The following is a 20,478-nucleotide window of genomic DNA, read 5'->3' on the forward strand; positions in this document are numbered from 1 at the left end:
ACAGGATCCGAGGAGCAAGACAGTCTACATGTCAGGTCGAACTCCTTTGTCAGGACTGGGGAGTGGGAGAGGAGCCCAAGAACAAATAGAGCAAAGCAGTGGGTTGGGGGGGGGTGGTGGTGCGGCAGTGGGGTAGGTGAGCTGGATATAGATGGATGCAATTAGGAGGTTATTGTGGTTGGTCAGTGGGAAGGCTATAGTGGATGGGTGAGTAGAAGGATGGACAGGTTGGGAGGAATAGATATTTTGAAACTGGTGAAGTCAATATTCAGGCCATTGGGTGTCAGCTGTCAAGGTGAAATGTGAGGTGTATTGTACTTCCAGTTTGTGTTTGGCCTCACTGTGACAGTGGAGGGTGCCAAGGATGGACATGTCACCAGGGGAGTGGGAGAGTGCTTAAAGTGGATGGTAACCAGAAGGTTAGGTTGGGGCTTGGTGCATGCAGAACGCAGGTGCTCTGCAAACCGGTCCCCGAGTCTGCATTTAGTCACCCCGATATAGAGGGGACCACATCGAGAGCAACAGATGCAATAGATGAAGTTAAATGAAGTGCAGCTGAATCTTTGCTGGATTTGGAAGGATTGTTTGGGCTCTCAGTCGCAGGTGAGAGGGAGATGCAGGGGGAGGTGTAGCACCTCCTGCGGTTGCCAGAAAAGGTACCGGGGTGTGGTGGAGGGATTGGAGCTGATGAGGGAGTCACAGAATGCGGAAAGCAGACGGATGTGGGGAGGGAACTATCTTTTTGGTGGTGGGGTCTGTTTGTAGGTGGTGGAAATTTTGGAGGATGATGAGCTGTATTTGTTGGTTGGTGTGGTGGTATGTGAGGTCCAAGGGAGCTCTATCATTATTCTTGTTGGGGGGGAGAGGTTTTGAGGGCAGAGGCAGGGAAATGGGGGAGGTGCAATTGAGGACATCCTGCATAACAGAGGAGGGGAATCTATGGTCTCTAAAGAAGGACTGTGGTTTGTAGACAATCTGCGTTCTGCACACACCAACCAACCTGACTGTCTGGTTGCCATCCACTTTAACTCCCCCTCCAACTCCCCTGGTGACAGGTCCACCCTTGGCCTCCTCCACTATCAGAGTGAGGCCAAACATAAACTGGAGGAACAACACCTCACGTTTCGCCTTGGGAGCTTACAGCCCAGTGGCTTGAATATTGATTTAACCAGCTTCAAAATCTCTCTTCCCCTAACCTGTCCATCTTCCTATTCACCTATGCACTCCACCCTTCCCACTAACACAATATTCCCTGACCTGCATCCACCTATCTCCATCTTACCTCAGCCCCAACCCACTTCCTCTTTTTCTGGGCTCCCAACCCCCTCCTAAGCCCTGATGAAGGCTTTCAGCTCTAAACATTGGCCTAATTTGTATAATATCTCCTCATAACTTACTACCTGAAGTCCAGGTATCATTCATGCAGACCTATGCTGAGCACATTCCAAGGCCAATATACCCTACCTAAGGTGTAGTGCACAGATCTACTCACAGTACTCCTTTTACCAGGAGAGTGATTGAATGCTACAGTTTTGGAAAAAGCATGGATGTCATTCAGAGGAAGATGAGACGAAAAGGGAGAAGTTAATAAAAGATACAGATAGAGATAAATGCAGTGGAATAGGTGACACTTGCATAATGTGTAAACACCAGAAACTGAACAGTCAGGCTAAATAGCCCTACTATGTTCTACAAATTCCATGCAACAGGTTTATTTGACAGCGTGTAGATGTTAATATCAAATTAAAGGCCGTCAATATAAGACTGTCACCAAACAGAAATCGGGTCAAGAGTTCAGGAGAAACATTTGAATGCAAAGAGTAACAGAAACCGCAAGGAGGATTGAAGCTAATAGTACGCATACATTTAAGAGAAGTTAGCCAAGCATGTGAGAGAGAAGAGAGCAGAAAGTTATGATGGTAGATTTAGATGAAAAACGATGGGAGCAAGTTCGAGCAGGGGATAAACATTGCACAGCTGGTGGCTTTTATCTTTGCCATATATCTTGTTTAATCCTGAGTAATTTTAAGTTGCAGTAGGATTGTATGAAATATTTACAAGTAAAATACACTCACATTGAAGCAGATTTTCTAGACTAGTGTTTCCAGCACCAGGCTTTACACCAATGAAATAAATCTTAAGACAATGTTAAGTATGCCTTAGACAATAGACTCTATTTTCCTGACTTTACCTCATAAACGCTTGATTCCTTTACCAACTAAACCTTTCTCTATATCAGCCTTGAATATACATGAGAATTCTATAGATTCACTGCCTCCTGAGGGAAGGAATTCCTCCCCATTTCTCTCTTAATTGGGAGACTTGTTGTTTTGTGATGTCATCTGCTCCTAGATTCTCCCATTTTGTTGGGGGCTGGGGAGGTGGTGGGGGGCAAAATATAACAATCTTTCCACAGTTCCACTTTCCTGTCAAGTTCTTCAAATCTTGTATTATTCAATCAGGCTGCATCTCATTCCTCCAAATTCAAATGAGGTCCCTCCCACCTACTCAACCTCTCCTCATATGACAATTCCTCCATCTCAGATCATCCAAGTAAACCTTCTCAAGACTGCCTCCAATGGCAGGAGACTGCCTCTCATAAAATGGGCGCAAAACTCCTCACAGCATTCTCACTGTGGTCTGACCAGTGCCTTGCATAGTTCAAGCAAAACCTAACTTTGTTTCAAAGGGACTGGAGTATCAAGGCCAACGTTATATTTGATTTCCTTATTACCTGCTGAACATATAAGTTGGCTTTTTTTGTGATTTATGCACGCAGTCTGCCAACTTCCTCTGTGCTGTAGCTTTCTGCCTTTTAAATACTATTCAGCATTTCTTCCCATCAAAGTGTGAAACCCCCATCTTTCCACACTATGTTCCATCTGTCAGGCTTTTGCTCACTCACTCAAACTGTCCATATTCATCGCTGGCTGGTTTGTAAATGTAGAATAATGTCAACAGCATGGGTTTAACTCCCACACTAGCTGACTTTACCATGAAGGTCCATCCTTTTCAACCTCACCCTTCCCCTGAGATGTGCTAACCTTCAGGTGAAAACACCATCAGTCATGTCTCTCGCTCTCTCCCTTTATCATGAGAGATTAGCCCAATGAACTGCCAGGACTACAGTGGCTTTAACTTTACATTATTCCTCTGCAGACACTGCATTATCCTCACTACTTGCTTTTCCATCTACGTCTGTGTCATATGAGAACTTGGCCTTTGTACATTCACTTTGTTCATCAACTGTAAATAATTGTGACCCAGAATTGATTTCTGTGACCTTCCACATTCAGATTGACATCCTGAAAATGCATACCCACTCACACCCATCCTTATCTCAACTCTCTATCTTCTGTTAGTTAGCCAATCATCTAGCCATGTTGACACATTACCTCCAACACCATGGGGTCTTAATCAGTAGTCGAATGTGTAGCACCTCATCAAACACTGTCCGAAAATCCAAACATACTGCTTCTTAACACTCTGTCCCTTTGCATTTCCTCGGACATTGCCAGACTCTGTGGCTGACATTGCTTTGACACACAGGGAGAGGCAGGAGCACTGAACAGTCAAGGTACATGGACACATTGCTGCATTTTGCTAGGTCAATGTTACCCCTACAGGGTGCACCTGAAGCTTATGAGGCAGATGCACTCCAGTCAAATGACCAAGTCAGAAAGACAAATGGGAACAGTCCTTTTTGTGGAAAAGGGGGATTACAGTCAGTCAGGAGGTACCACCATGCTTAGCCAAGTGCATGGTATCAGCCAAGGTCAGTCCTGCAGGTCAAGTACAATCATTCCAGGGATTTCAAGCAGATCAGCTCTGATGTTGTGATGGTATCAGTCATCAGTTGAGAGAGAGTGGAGTAAAGGTGGTCAATGTTTCCTGTGATGGGACAAAAAAGAGGCACTGAATATGATGGAAGCTGGTGGAGAAGGATAGGAAAAGAAAAGAAAGGAAAGCTATAGGTAGATACCGAGAGCTTAAAGCTGCAGAAATCCTTCAGGCATGTAGAAAGTGCAGGGGTTTGATAATTAAGAGGGGATAAGAGGAAACATGAGCACGTAACATTAAAGAAAACTGAAAGGCATTTTGTAAGTATGTTAGTGGTAAGAAGATAACTAGGAAAAGAGGAGGGCCCATCAGGGACCTAAGTGACAAATTGTTAGTGAAGCCAGAAGGTGTAGTTGAGGTATTAAAAATGTACTTTACATCTGTATTCACAATAGGGAAGAACAATGTACATATACAAATCAGGGAAGAGGACTGTGATGTACTTTAACAAATTACAGTTGGGCAGGGGGACCTATTAGCAGTTTGACTGGGATTAAAATTGCTAAGTCGTAAGACCCAGGTGAAATGTTTCCAAGTATGTTATGGGAGACAAGGGAGGGAATTGCAGTGGCTTTGGCATTAATTTTCAAATTCTCTCTGGCAAATGAGAGGTTCCAGGGGACTGAAGGACAGCTAATACGAGATCATTATTCAAAAAGGGTAGTGGGGATACACCAGGAAATGACAGGCTTGTGAGTCTAACATTAGTGGTATGGCAACTTTAAAAGGATCGTGAGGGACAGAATTAATCTCCACTTTAAGAGGCAAGTATGGATATAGTCAAGTGTGGATATAGAATGTGTTGGACAGGTTTACTTGAGATTTTTTCAAGAAGGTGACTAGACATGTGGATGACAGCAGTATAGATGCCATCTTTAGCAAGGCTTTTGAAAACGTCATGCTTGGAAAAATGGTCAAAAAGATAAGAAACCATGGATCCAAGGCAATTTGGCAAATTAGTCAGATGTTGGAGACAGAGTCTGAGGGTTGAAGATTGTTTTCGTGACGGGAAACCTGCACTTAGTGGTGTGCCAAAGGGCTCAGTGATGGGTCCTATGCTGATTGAGGTGTATAAAAATGATCTAAAGATCCATAAGTTATGATAAGTAATTTAACAGGTGGCTTGAAAATTAGTGGTCTGGTATAAAATCGGGAGAAAAGCCTTTGACGACAAATGTCAGGTGGCAGAACAAATGGCAAATGGAACATTATCTTAAAAATAGTGAGGCAATGTGTTTTGAGAGGGCTAAAATGGCCAGGGAGTGCAGAATGAATGGCAGGGTCCTAGGAGGTACAGAGAATTAGCAGATCATAGATGTGCATGTCCTCAGATCCTTAAAGGTAACAGGACAGATGGATAAGATTGTTAATTGGGCATATGGGATATATGCCTTTGCTACTCGAGGCACTAAATACAGAGCAAGAAGGTTATCATGGAGCTGTGAAAGATGTCAATTGGGTCATAGGTGTGTGCAATTCTCATCACCACAACACAGGAAGGATGTAAAAGGGGTTGCTGTGATTTACCTATGAAGACAGAGCAGATCAGCTGGGGTTGTTTTCCTTAGAACAGAGAGGGACCTGATCGAGTTGTACAAAGTTGTGAGGGCCTAGAAAGGGCAGATAGGAAGAAATGCACTTCTGCTTGGTATGCGGGTCAAACACCAGTGGATAGAGATAGAAAGAAAAAGGTAAAGTAAGGTTTGGAAGGGTTTGATGGAAGATTGTTTTTCACCCGGATGGTGGTTGATACTTGGAAATAACAGCCTGAAAGGGTGGTCAAGGCAGAAACCATTACATCATTTCAAAAATATTTAGATGATCACTTGCAACACCACCGTATTCAGGGCCATGGGCCAAGTGCTAGAAAATGGGGCTGGAGTAGATAGGTGTTTGTTCACCATCGTGGACATAATGGGCTGAGGGACCTCTTTCTGTGCTGTAAAATTCTATGACTCTGTGGTTTCAACAGGACAGAATTTGCTCAAGATCAATAGTGCCAGTCTCACATTTCATGTCAGATAAAGCACATGGTTGAAGCCCTCAGGTTTTTTGCATTGTGTATGTATTTTTCAGCAAAGATTTCAAACTCATTTCTGTGACATTTCACCCCCAAATGACTCCTCTATGGAATCCAGGAATCTCAACAGAACACAATCAGTTCAAGTGTTTTAGGGAAGCTCTATGGAGGTGTGCGTTTGCCAACAAACACTAACTATGATTGCAATTTGGGATCAATGAAAGTAATTTAGGACATGTCTCAGTTGTTAGTATCGTCTTCACATTTCAGTGAAACTTTGTGGGGACAAATTGCAATAAGATAGTCCATTCTATTCTTTACGAACATGTTATGAAACTTAATGCTTCCCTTTGCTTTGGTGAAAGTGCTTTGGAGAAATATGCCACCCTGAATGGACCATGTATGGGCTCCACTTGGATGTCTACAAGTGGCAGATGCTAAGAAATAGTTCCCTGTAAACCCGAATCACCTATCCACTTGCATATGGCTTCAGGGTGAAGCTGTTCATTTGGATAGGGATTGGAATAAATCTGACTGATAATAAAAGGCCCCACATGAAATACCAGCTCTACAGGGCCTCCCCATCTCATGATAATTTCCCTAGTTTTGTAAGACCTGAGGAAGGTCATTCTCCCAATATGTTCTTGGGCTCATCGTTCATCTTCATGAATCATCTTGTATGGATGTATCTTTTCTCAGGGAGACACAAGCACAAACAAGTTGATCTAAGTACTTCTTGCCTCTAATTCCTGCTTACTATTCTGTAAACTTTTGTACCTGAGTTTAAATTCCTGCTTTCTTGATGTTACAATTGTACCATTTAACAGTTTTGGAAACACCAAATGAAACGCCTTCCTTTCAGTCTTTTCCTCCAACAATGTTTTCTCCAACTATCTCTACTTTGCTCGGTATTCCCAAAGTTACGGTTTGGAGTTTCCCCTAAATCACACCAGTGTGACTCAGCCAAAACACACCGAACCATCACAGTGCATTAACCACAATTTGCATTCAATGTGATTCAAGTTGAGGCAATCCTTTGCACTCATTTTAAAAACCGCCCTCAAATCCTGTCCCACCTACAAAATAGACCACACCTGCAGGATGAATTCATTACAACTAGGAGTTTCTGCTAATTGTGCTCATCTCCCAGCCTTTTCTGGGAAGCTTTTCAAATTAAACTGCTTATGTGAGCATCAGGAAACTGGCAGGTACGTCTTTAAAGCTTTACAAATTGGGTTTTGATTTAATGCATGTGGGAGTGAATGAAAATAGCCCTGATTAACTGGAGAGTAGTTTTCGTTTCATATGTGAATTTCAGTAATTTAAAGTTGGGTTGTCATTGTGATTAAAAGTGTTCTTCTTTAAAAAAAAACAAAGCTGTACTATTAAATAGTTAAATTAGGAGCGTAATTTTTGTTTTTTTTTGTCATTGCCCAATGGTGCTAGCTCCCAAGTAGACTTTGGGTCTGCCAATGTTCAACTAAATGTGAACATAAGCCCAAGGAAAGAAAGGCTCAATGTATACTGAAATTAGTAATCGCACCTAAAACGGAAATTCTGTCTCCAAATATTTATGAACAATTTTATTGCCTCATATTCAGATAGGTTAAATTTGTCATCACAGTCATAGTCTGAGGATACTATCTAGGACTGAGATGAGGAGAAATTTCTTCACCCAGAAGGTGGTGAGCCTGGTGCAGCTCTCTGCCACAGAGACCACTTGAGGCCAAAGCATTAAATGTTTTCAAGAAGGAGATAGGTATTGTTAGGAGGGCAAAATGGATCGAAGGGAATGTGGAGAAAGCAGGAACTTGGTACTGAATTGAATCATCAGCCATGATCATACTGAATGATGTAGCAGGCTTACAGAACATAGAACAGTACAGCACAGTGTAGGCCCTTCGGCCCACGATGTTGTGCCGACCTATTATCCTACTAATATTAAGAGGCTTGAGGGGCTGAATGGCCTACTATTGCTCCTATTTCTTGTGCTTCTATGTTTTCTTTCTCAATTAAAATTGTTTTTTACTTTTAACGAATGTAGCAATGTCTTATTCTGTGTAATCATTTGTGAGTTGTACTGTACTGCTAGAAATAGATATAACAGACAGTAACAATTGCTCAAACTGCCAGGACTGACTCTGTCATTGACTGTTTCGAAAGGATTGTGTATTATGGTGAAGGGTGGGGACAGTTGTAGATAAATTGTATCCTAAATGCATTTGTGAAGCGGGAGGGGGGTGCGCAGTTGGAGGAAATCCTTTGGCTTTTTTCAAAACAACTGCAAGTAAATTAGAGGAACTTGGCCAAAATGGGTGAAAACACCAGAGAATAAAATGTAGATGCTTGACAGATTTTGACATGAATGTGAAGAGGTAAATGTAATGAAATGAACATAATGTAGTAATGTGCCTGGGGGCCTGGCTGGTTATGATGATACAAAGGGAAGGGGATTTCACAATGCAAAGGAAGCACTTAGTTTTACAGCACAATTGTAATAAATAGAATGGGCTATCTTATTGCAATTTGTCCCCATGAAATTTCCCTGTAACATGAAGACTATGCTAACAACTGAGACATGTCTTGGATTACTTTTATTGATCCAAAACTACAGGAATATTTAGTGTTTGTTGGCAGAGATTCCCCAAACACATCTGAACTGATTGTGTTCTGTTGAAACTCCTGGATTCTACAGAGGGGTCATTTAGGGGTGAAAAATTACAGAATGAACTTGCGAGAAACATCAGCTCCCGTACTGATGCAGTTACCCAAGGTACATTCACACTGAGCCTATGCTGTTGACCCTGCCGGAGTTCTGAAGTTGGGAGTTCAATGTGTTCCAAGGCCAGAGGACTGTCCAGGGTAAACCCCTCATCCAAAGAAGCCAGAAGACTCTATGGGAAGGAGGAGAGGGGATGTGGAGTGGATGAGGAAACACAAATCTTCCATATTCCAAGTCTTAATCCCAAACTGGGCTCTTAAATTGTGCCCACATTAGTCACTGCACTCAATGGTACAGCTTCTGTAACCAGTGGCTAAAGCCCACTCACTGAGTGTTATTAATGCCTACTGCCTTAATTTGATATTAACTGGGTGTCTGAAGTCTAAAAACATTCACTGCATCCCTCCACCCCCCAACCTATCAGAACAACCAGAGATATTTAGGTCCCTTGAGCTTGTGCCAGAATTACAATATGCTGTTTATTAAGCATGCAAAAGAAAAAAAAAGGATGGTGAGGTAACTACTGGCTTTGAATAGAATGGAAAGTACTGTCACTTAATCTTTCTCCACTAAATAACCAGTGTAGACTTGAGAGGAGACCACAAATCTAACTGGGTTAATCTTCCTGTCTTTGTCAATTTTATCTTAGAACAAGGTTTGAACAGAGCACAGTGCAATTTTGGCAGTAAGCTCTAATAGGCTGATATTAAGGTCGCTAATGAAAAACATATGCGGCGTATTTTATTCCAGGTCAGAGCTGAAGCTTGAAAAGGAAGACTTCAAAGTGTCACCACAATAATTAAAGAAGTTAACAGTCAGAAGTAAGTTTTGTCATTTGTTTAATGCTGCTCTCTCCTGGTATATGCTAGTTTGCCTTTTAAAATAAAAGCAGCAGGAAATGAACTCTGTTTACCACCATTGAGGGAATTAATGTAAAAATACAACATAGTCTAATACTTCATTTGCTACAGTCCCTTTAACATGTTGTTCACTGCCATACTATTCAGGGCATCAGTCTGAACCACTCACAACTTTCCATTATGTCCTTAAGGTGTGCTGCCGACTTTGGAACAATGTGAATGTTTCACTTGTGCTTTCAGTCACTGAAATATTTGTCTACATCCTCCAAAGATTCTCTCTGCATGATTTAATTTTGATGTATACTGCTTTCATTTTCATAGGAAGTGTTCTCAGCAATTACCTGTATAACACAGGTAGCTGACCTATTTGCAACTCAGTCAGTAATGGTAATTTTTCACACTCTATGGGAATGCACTTTTCCCCAAAATTGCACACTCACAACTGGATTATCATAGAATCATATAGCCTCTACTGCACAGATAGCGAACATTTGACCCATCAATTCTCTGCAATGACTGCCTTGATCTTCCAAACAGCATCCCACCACTGCTCCCACCCTATCCCCACAATCCTGCAACTACCAGGGTCAATCCAACGAACCTGCACATTCCTGGACTGAGGGAGGAAACCGAAGCACTTGGCAAAAAACACACACTGATATGGGGAGAACGTGCAAACTCCACACAGTTGCCCAAGGCTGGAATCAAACCTGGGTCCCTGGTGCCGTGAGGTAGCAGTACTAAATGACTAAATAGTTTTTGTTTGCTCAGTAGCTGCTTGAGGGATCTTAAAAATTTGTTTCAAGATGCTGCACAATCAGGCATTTTGCAAATTTCATTTGTCCTAAAGTGTTATGATCAGGAATGCCTTGCTTTAAAGCTATACATTCCTAAGGGTCATAAATGAATGCCAAAAAGAATGGCATTATCTCCACAAAGCAGAGCACGTACCTAGTTTGATCTTATTGTTTTAAGTCTCTAAAACAAATCCCTTCTTCCCTGTTGCTCACATCATTCATACGTTCTGGGACTCAATATATATTGATGATTTTTTTATTGTAGTAGTTTTTGTTCTTTTGAGCCAAATTTCATTTTCCCTTTGGGAAACTGCAAAAGCAAATAATATTTTTGATATTTTGGAAAAATAACTTACATTTCTTAATTCCCACAACAAATTTCTCTCTTCTGATGACAGACTCAACAGTAACATTCAAAAGGGACTGAAATATATACTTGCAAAGTAAAATATTTATAAGACTATGAGGAAAAGGTAAAAGATTGGGATAAATTGTAAAACTATTTTAATGAGTCAACTAAGTGGCAAAGAGGCAACAGGCCTCCATTTTTCCCACCTGAGGTATGATTCTGACAGGACAGAATCTCAAATAAATACCCTGAGCATGGCGCATATTTATAGATGAGTTGGCCACCAGAGATACCTCGTCTTAACAGCTTACTCAAAGGTTGTCACCTTGCATGATGCAAGATGCATCGATGTTTCAAAGTAAAAGGAGAGGAAACAAATTCACAATACAGGGCTAATAGCTTCTATGATGGATCAGGTTGGAATAGTTTCTGCCCAATGTTGAACTCAACCACATTGATCAGTAGAGTTTCAGGTTTAATTCCTATGCAATGTTAAATTATCACCAGCACTCGGAGCACTGTAACTGACCTTTGTGTTCCTGACCAGAGGGAAAAGAGAAAACAAAACAAAAAAATATGAGTCAGAGTTCAAATTCATATTAGGATAAATGTTGTTATCAGGCAAAAGCAATGTTAAACTTAGATGTAACATCACCCCCAGGTTATCCAACATCAAAGGTTACAAGAGCAGAATGGATGGGTACTGCTTGGCTGGCCATCCACAGCAATGACCAGCAACTTTTAGAAGGAACAAAGGAGGAGAAGACGGGGGAAAAGATAAGAAGTGACATCAAAGGACCAAAGCTGGCCACCCTCATCATAGTACAGACACAGTCATTCGAGGAGTAGGCCATTAGAATCACCTCAAACCAATGAAGAGATAAGTACTGGCTTGCTAGTGTTAATTACATCATAAGAAAATTAGATTAAAGTTTTGCCTTTAATGCTAACTTGTCATTTTGTGCGAAGTTGTTTGAGGCCCTTTTCATCTATAGTACAGAAATGGAAGTTGCTGGAAAAGATCAGCAAGTCTGGCAGAACCTGTGAAGAAAACATCAGAGTAAATACCTGGCAACCCTTCCTCAGAATCTGTTTTTGTTCCTGATTTACAGCACCTGCAGTTCTTTCAGTTTTCATTTATCGTTCTGTGTGGTACCAAATACCACATTCATCGAAGGTCAGCATGAGACAAATCAGGATTCATCGCAAATTCTGCATAATTTACCTTGTGGAAACCATTTGTTGAACTTATGGATATTCAGCTATGACTTGGGGGAGATGGTGGTATCGTGGTATTGTCACAAGCCCAGTAATTCAAAAAAACCCCAGGATAATACTCCAGTGACTTGGCCTCAAACACCAGCACAGTAGCTCATGGAATTTAGGATTAATCAACAAATTAGAGTTCAAAGCTAGCCATTAATCCAACATCAACTGTTTTAAAAACCCACCTGATTCACCAATGCCCTTAGGGAAAGGAAATCTGCCATTGTTTACGCAGTCTTTAAACCATAACAATGTGGGTTGACAGTGAAATGACCTCTGAAATGGCCTCCTGGCAAGCCATACACTTAAGGGCAGTTACAGATGAGCACCAAACACTGTCATTGCTTGTGACATTCAAATCCCGAGCAAGAATTTTAAAAAAGTCTTATGTGCCCATTTCTCACACCTCACCAACTTGCATTACGGGACTCATTTCATCATCCTCCACGAAGTTACTATTCCTTGAAAATTGGCTTTTTGTAGCCAGTTTAGGGAAGAGTTAATGCTTTACAATCAGAAGAAATGTTCTCGTTGACAAGTCACCAAATATCACTCTTAAATACCTTAAGGGCAAAATATTAGGTGGGTGCTCCAAATCAGCGATCTAATTAAATGTCACATTCTATAGAATGCATGACTGCACCATGTCATTACTTTAATCTTTGTTTGAGATATTAGATTTAGAATATCACTTCAGGTACCAACTCTTCTTCTCCCATCGGTGACTCATTTGCATTACAATAATTCCACTAATTAAAAGGAGGCACACAGAAGTTGCTGGATATAGATATTTCTTATGATACAGACAAATAATATGGTGATTTATTTTAATTCAATTTACTCTGGAAATCCCAGTGCTTGACTTATATCAAGTTGATAGTCCTGATGGTCTAAATGTAGAATAAACTGTATGAAATGTATCTTTGTTGACCAGTACAACTCCATGATGCTTGTTTGCCAACCTGAGCCATGTGTATAAAGTTTACTTCTTGAGTTTCTGTTGAGTCACAGAGACCTGCTTACTCTGTTCATTTACAGGCTTTCAACTCATCCCAAAACATAGGCTGAGGTGATAAACTGATTAGTCATGATTGTATAACTGCTATCCATGTCTCTGTGTGGGGGTCATTTTCACATATCCAGCTATCACCATTTGGTCACTTTGATTCAGGGTCACTTTGTCCATTTCAGTGGTGACACAAACTAGGCACTGAATCAACAACCTTTCAAATCTAATGAGTCATGGTGGAAGTGGATTAAATAAAAGGGAGACTTGCACTTTTGAGTTCCACATCCTCATGGAAATCTAAAAGAGCCATTCAACCAATGATGAATGCAGTCACTGTTATGAGCATCAGCTGAGCGAGACAGCAGTGAAATGTCAGGTAAGCCTCAATTAGGTCTAATGCTCTGACAGTGCAAGTTCAGAACCAAACATCGCAGCTGATAAAATTCAAATTCAATTGATAAGATCTGGAATTTAAGGCGGCTCGTAACCACTAATTGTTGTGAGAAACTGAGATAAAGGTGACCTCCCACCTATAGCCTCCAACCTCATTGTTCCCCAACCCCACACTGCTCGCTTCTATCTTCTTCCCAAAGTCCACAAACCCACCTGCCCTGGTCGACCTATTGTCTCCGCCTGCTCCTGCCCCACCAAACTCATCTCCACCTATCTGGACTCCGTTTTCTCCCCCTTGGTCCAGGAATTGTCTACAGGAATAGTGCCAGATGACTGGAGGATAGCAAATGTGGTTCCCCTGTTCAAGAAGGGGACTAGAGACAAGCCTGGTAATTATAGACCAGTGAGCCTTCCCTCAGTTGTTGGTAAAGTGTTGGAAAAGGTTATAAGGGATAGGATTTATAATCATCTAGAAAAGAATAAATTGATTAGGGATAGTCAGCATGGTTTTGTGAAGGGAAGGTCGTGCCTCACAAAACTTATTGAGTTCTTTGAGTAGGTGACCAAACAGGTAGATCAGAGTAAACCGGTTGATGTGGTGTATATAGATTTCAGCAAGGCGTTCGATAAGGTTCCCCACAATAGGCTATTGTACAAAATGCGGAGGAATGGGATTGTGGGAGATATACCAGTTTGGATCGGAAATTGGCTTGCTGAAAGAAGACAGAGGGTGGTAGTTGATGGGAAATGTTCATCCTGGAGACCAGTCACTAGTGGTGTACCGCAAGGGTCGGTGTTGGGTCCACTGCTGTTTGTCATTTTTATAAATGACATGGATGAGGGCATAGAAGGATGGGTTAGTAAATTTGCAGACGACACTAAGGTCGGTGGAGTTGTGGATAGTGACGAAGGATGCTGTAGGTTGCAGAGAGACATAGATAAGCTGCAGGGCTGGGCTGAGAGGTGGCAAATGGAGTTTAATGCAGACAAGTGTGAGGTGATGCACTTTGGTAGGAGTAACCGGAAGGCAAAGTACAGGGCTAATGGTAAGATTCTTAGTAGTGTAGATGAGCAGAGAGATCTCGGTGTCCACGTACACAGATCCTTGAAAGTTGCCACCCAGGTTGACAGGGCTGTTAAGAAGGCATACAGTGTTTTAGCTTTTATTAATAGAGGGATCGAGTTCCGGAACCAAGAGGTTATGCTACAGCTGTACAAAACTCTGGTGCGGCCGCACTTGGAGTATTGTGTACAGTACTGGTCACCGCATTATGAGGATGTGGAAGCTTTGGAAAGGGTGCAGCGGAGATTTACTAGGATGTTGCCTGGTATGGAGGGAAGGTCTTATGAGGAAAGGCTGAGGGGCTTGAGGCTGTTTTCATTAGAGAGAAGAAGGTTGAGAGGTGACTTAATTGAAACATATAAAATAATCAGAGGGTTAGATAGGGTGGATAGGAAGAGCCTTTTTCCTAGGATGGTGATGGCGAGCACGAGGGGGCATAGCTTTAAATTGAGGGGTGAAAGATATAGGACAGATGTCAGAGGTAGTTTCTTTACTCAGAGAGTAGTAAGGGAATGGAACGCTTTGCCTGCAACGGTAGTAGATTCGCCAACTTTAGGTACATTTAAGTCGTCATTGGACAAGCATATGAACGTACATGGAATAGTGTAGGTTAGATGGGCTTGAGATCGGTATGACAGGTCGGCACAACATCGAGGGCCAAAGGGCCTGTACTGTGCTGTAATGTTCTATGTTCTATATATGTTCTACCTCCCAACCTATGTCTGTGACACCACCCACACCCTCCACCTCCTCCAGAACTTCCAATTCCATGGCCCCCAACACCTCATTTCACCATGGACGTCCAGTCCCTATACACCTGCATTCCTCATGCAGATGGCCTTAAGGCCCTCCGCTTCTTCCTGTCCCGCAGACCTGACCAATCCCCCTCCACCGACACCCTCATCCGCCTAGCCGAACCCGTCCTCACCCTCAACTTCTCCTTCGATTCCTCCCACTTCCTACAGACATTGGGGTTGGCAATGGGTACCCGCATGGGCCCAAGCTATGCCTGCCTCTTTGTAGGTTACGTGGAACAGTCCCTCTTCTGCACCTACACTGGCCCCAAACCCCACCTCTTCCTCCGTTACATTGACAATTGTATCGCCGGCGCCTCTTACTCCCGAGAGGAGCTCGAACAGTTCATCCACTTTACCAAATCCTTCCACCTCAACCTCAAGTTCACCTGGGCCATCTCCAGCACATCCCTCACCTTCCTGGAACTCTCTGTATCCATCTCAGACAACCAGCTAGAAACTGATGTCCACTTCAAGCCCACCGACTTCCACAGCTACCTGGAATACACCTCCTCCCACCCACCCCCCTGCAAAAATTCCATCCCCTATTCCCAATTCCTTCGCCTCCGCTGCATCTGCTCCCAGGATGAGGCATTCCACTCTCGCACATCCTAGATGTCCACGTTCTTCAAGGGCTGCAACATCACCCCTCCCCCCCCCCGCAGTGGTCGAGAACGCTCTTGACCGCGTCTCCCACATTTCCCACAACACATCCTTCACACCCCATCCCCGCAATAACCACCCTAAGAGAATCCCCCTCGTCCTCACATACCACCCCACCAACCTCCGGATACAACGCATCATCCTCCGACACTTGCGCCATCTACAATCCGACCCTACCACCCAAGACATTTTTCCATCCCCACCCTTGTCTGCTTTCCAGAGAGACCACTCTCTCCGTGGCTCCCTTGTCCGCTCCACACTCTCCTCAAACCCCACCACACCCGGCACCTTCCCCTACAACCACAGGAAGTGCTACACTTGCCCCCACACCTCCTCCCTCACCCCCATCCCAGGCCCCAAGATGACTTTCCATATTAAGCAGACATTCATCTGCACATGTGCCAATGTAGTATACTGTATCCACTGTACCCGGTGTGGCTTCCTCTACATTGGGGAAACCAAGCGGAGGCTTGGGGATCACTTTGCAGAACACCTCCGGTCGGTTCGCAATAAACAACTGCACCTCCCGGTCGCGAACCATTTTAGCTCCCCCTCTCATTCCTTAGATGACATGCCCATCATGGGCCTCCTGCAGTGCCACAATGATGCCACCCGAAGGTTGCAGGAACAGCAACTCATATTCCGCTTGGGAACCCTGCAGCCCAATGCTATCAATGCGGACTTCACAAGCTTCAAAATCTCCCCTTCCCCCACGGCATCCTAAAACCAACCCAGCTCGTCCCTCCACCCACTGCATCACAAAACTGGGCCAGCTCGTCCCCACCTCCCTGACCTGTTCTTCCTCTCACCTATCCCCTCCTACCACCTCAAGCAGCACCTCTGTTTTCCACCTACCAACCTCATCGCGCCTCCTTGACCTGTCCGTCCTCCCCAGACTGACCTATCCCCTCCCCACCTATACTCTCCTCTCCACCTATCTTCTCTATCCATCTTCGGTCCACCTCTCCCTCTCTCCCAATTTATTCCAGAACCCTCTCCCCATCCCCCTCTCTGATGAAGGGTCTAGGCCCGAAACGTCAGCTTTTGTGCTCCTGAGATGCTGTTTCGCCTGCTGTGTTCATCCAGCTACCCACGTTGTAAGAAACCACCTGGTTCACAAACTCTTCACTGAGCACGCTTTAGTCAACACACGACTCCAGTTGCTCAGTAAAGTTGCAGATGATACAAAGATCGGTGGAGCTGTGGGTTCTGTAGAAGGTTGTCGATGGATGGAGTGGGATATAGATCGGCTGCGGATATGTCCGGAGAAACGGCTGATGGAGCTTAATCCGAGTAAGTGTGAGGTGCTGCACTTTGGGAGAACAAATGTTAAGGAAAAGTACACAGTTAATGGCAGAACCTGAACCACATTGATGTACAGAGGGATCTTGGGGTTCAGGTCCATATCTCCCTGAAAGTGGCCATGCAAGTAGATAGGGTGGTGAAAAAGGCTTATGGTATGCCTTTGTTGGTCAGGGAATTGAGCACAAGAGTCAGGATGTCATGTTCCAGCTTTATAAGGCTTTGGTTAGGCCACGCTTACAGTATTGCATTCAATTCTGGTCACCATATTACAGGAAGGCTTTGGAGAGGGAGCAGAAGCGGTTTACCACAGTGTTGCCTGGATTAGAGGGTATAAACCACAAGGAGGGGCTGGAAAAACTCAGGCTGTTTTCTTTGGAGTGACAAAGGCCAGGGGGAGACTTGCTTGAAGTTTATAAAATTATGTGATGCATTGATAGGGTTGATGATCAGAATCTTTCTCCCAAAGTTGAAAAGTCTAATACTATAGCACACGCATTTAAGGTAAGAGGGAGAAAGTTCAAAGAAAATGTGAGGGGCGAGTTTTTTTTCCAGAGGGAATGGTAGGAGTCTGGAACATACTGTTAGGGGTTGTGGTGCAGATAGATACAATGGGAGTGTTTAAGGAACTTCTAGATAAGCACATGAGTATGCAAGGAATGGAGGGATATGGACCAAGGGCAGGCAGAAGTTTTATTTGGTGTTATGTTTGCACAATGCCATGAGCCAAAAGGCCCATTCCTGTGCTGTACTGTTCTTCGTTGTTAGTGTTTGGGTGTTATCAGTCCTCTGGAATAGTCTAGTATGCTACTCAGTTCAAGGTCAATTGGGGATGAGCAATAGATGTTGGCCCTGCCAGTGACACCAATGAAATAAAAGTGTCCACAAATAGAATTGGATAAATAATCTATTTTTGTGGTGTTGCTTGTGGGATTTATTTGGTCAGGACTCTGTGGAAAATTCTCCTGTTCTTCAAAAATATGTTCTGGGATCTTCTATCACCATCTGGGATGTGGGTCAGCAAGGGCAGCACAGTGGCTCCGTGGTTAGCACCACTGCCTCACTACACCAGGGAACCAGGTTTGATTCCACCCTCAGGCGACCATGTGGAGTTTGCACAATTCTCACTGTGTCTGTGTTGGTTTGCTCCTACAGTCAAAAGCTGTGCAGGTTCGGTGGACTGGCCATGTTAAATTGCCCACAGTGTCTAGGGATGCGCAGGCTATGTGGATTAATCCTTTGGAAATGCAAGTTTACAGGAATAAGTCAGGAGGTGAGTTTTTTTTGGTCAGTCAGCATAGACTTGATGGGCTGAATGGCCTGCTTCCATGCTGTAGGGATTGTATGATGATCTGATTGGTAAGATGAGGCCTTAACTAAGTACCAAAAGGAGGGATGGAACAAACTGGTTCGCTCTTTCAAAGTGTCAGATATGATGGGCCAAATTATGTCCTTCATTGCTCTACCTTAATAGATTGAGCGCATACATTGATTTTTGTCTCCAGACTTTGTGTAATATAAGCGTAACCTAATAGAAAAATCAAAAATGGACAACAATTTTACTGTATATTTTAATTCTCTCGACCAAGTGGCATCTAATACATTTAAAACCAAGAATTTACAAATGACTTGAATAAATCATTTTATTATTTAAAACATAAGCAAAAGGATAAAACTGAAATAACACAGTTGCTCTGCTCTGCTGCCATTTAACTGATAACTTAAGCTTGATTCCTATTCAAAAACATAAGCTAAAACAGCAGCAAAACATAAAACTTGATCCTTTTCACCCCTTAGTCTTGATGCAGCCCTTGTCATTTTCATTCCCCTTCCCGATAATTCTATACTAACAAAATATGAAAATTACCTTTTGATTCAGATTGATTTTAATTTGCTCCATTAAATTTGTCTAGTATTTCCTGGCTGGAAAGAAGATAAAATGAAAGTTTAATCCAGAAGTCTCTTGCTTTTGTTTAAGCATCAAGTGCAGTTGATGCAGAGGTACAGGGTGGGAATTATGCTTTTCTTGGGGGGAAAGATACCCTAAATATGACATACCCGCTTGTGAACACCTAAACGCGACTGCTGATCTGACTACACATCTGATTTATTTTTGATAAAAATAAAGTTGAAACCCATAATTGTTTACTCTGAAGAATCATGGAGGTGACAATGGATGTCACTGAGACCAATTAATGCACTTTGGATGGGAGGTCATTAAGGTGTGCATCTTGGGACACAGACATTTTAGATACTTTCTCCATAATTTTTCTGATTATCGTGAAGAGATTAATACTCAAGACCAAAGTAGTGGTCACTAATAAACTGACCATATGAGGCATGAGGGTTAAATATACCATTACTGTCAATTTTGGGAGGACATAATATTCAGAGACTTTAAAAAGAAACATCTGAACTAATTCAATCGAAGTAAACAACCAGTGCTTAATTCAATTTGAATGGATTTAAAATAATACAAATGTTATCAGGCACTCAGCTGTTCTGTGGCAAAGTAAATCCTGATACAAGTGAATGTTCTGATCTCACAGTACATTTCTGTTCAATGCATACTTTTATCAAGGATCCAAGCAGCAATTAATGAGTAGCTTAAAAGCAATGCTTTGTCTGTACATTAAAAACATCGTCTCGTGTGTTCTCTAAGGGTTGGAACAATGTTTATAAATTGTTTGTGCTTTGATCTTGCAGTTCATGAGTTCATCTGAACCCCTTGAAACATTCCTTGTGACTGAATTATCTTAGACATCTATATTAACATTGAAAAGATTCTCAAAGTGTTATAAAGACATCTGGTGGCAGCTAAGTCACACTGCATCTTGTACGTTTCTAGCACAGGTTTGTATGGAGGTCAAGGAAATACAGATAATCTTGTGCAGAGGTTGAACATACATCTCCAGTTGCCAAAGTTTATGTAGTGCCTTTTTTCTGGAAAAAGCTTTTTATTCATTGAAGCAACCACCCAACAATTGTCAGTGAAGAAATCAGCAGTTTAATCCGTGACAAACACATGAAAATCACGTTTGGGGAAAGACTTCCTTTTTTTTCCCGACAGCGCAATTGGGCAAGATACAGTCAAGATTACATGAAAAGAGGAGGCAGAGCAGGAGTGTGCAATCTTGGCAGTTAGGAGGGCATTGTCTCATAAAGGAAGAACCCAGTATGCTCCAGCGTTTTTACTGAAAAACAATTAATAGTCAAATATTGGGGCATGAGCTTGCATAAAGAGGGGTAGAAGGTCCACCAGCTTTGTCTCTTATTCCGAATCATTCTTGGCACTGTTCACTGCTGTGCCATTTCCTCATTTTTTTTTAAAGAAGCAGTAAATTCCCAAAGAACACCTGAAGCTTTGATGAGTTAAAGTGATTGGTTATTTAGGGATGCT

At 42.7% G+C, this 20,478-nt stretch overlaps 1 protein-coding gene and 1 long non-coding RNA gene across 2 annotated transcripts in view; one reads left to right on the forward strand and one right to left on the reverse strand.

Moving 5' to 3' along the window:
- The window catches only part of tenm3 (teneurin transmembrane protein 3), a 3,293,451-nt gene that overhangs the window by 1,959,130 nt on the left and 1,313,843 nt on the right, over window positions 1-20,478 (reverse strand). The window lies entirely within an intron of this gene.
- On the forward strand, window positions 6,966-11,358 carry LOC125450753 (uncharacterized). Its single transcript, XR_007247142.1, has 3 exons — window positions 6,966-7,068; window positions 9,333-9,403; window positions 11,250-11,358. It is a non-coding gene; the product is annotated as an uncharacterized LOC125450753 (long non-coding RNA).

This window comes from Stegostoma tigrinum, chromosome 3, assembly GCF_030684315.1.
Source record: "Stegostoma tigrinum isolate sSteTig4 chromosome 3, sSteTig4.hap1, whole genome shotgun sequence".
NCBI classification, from domain to species: Eukaryota; Metazoa; Chordata; class Chondrichthyes; order Orectolobiformes; family Stegostomatidae; genus Stegostoma; species Stegostoma tigrinum.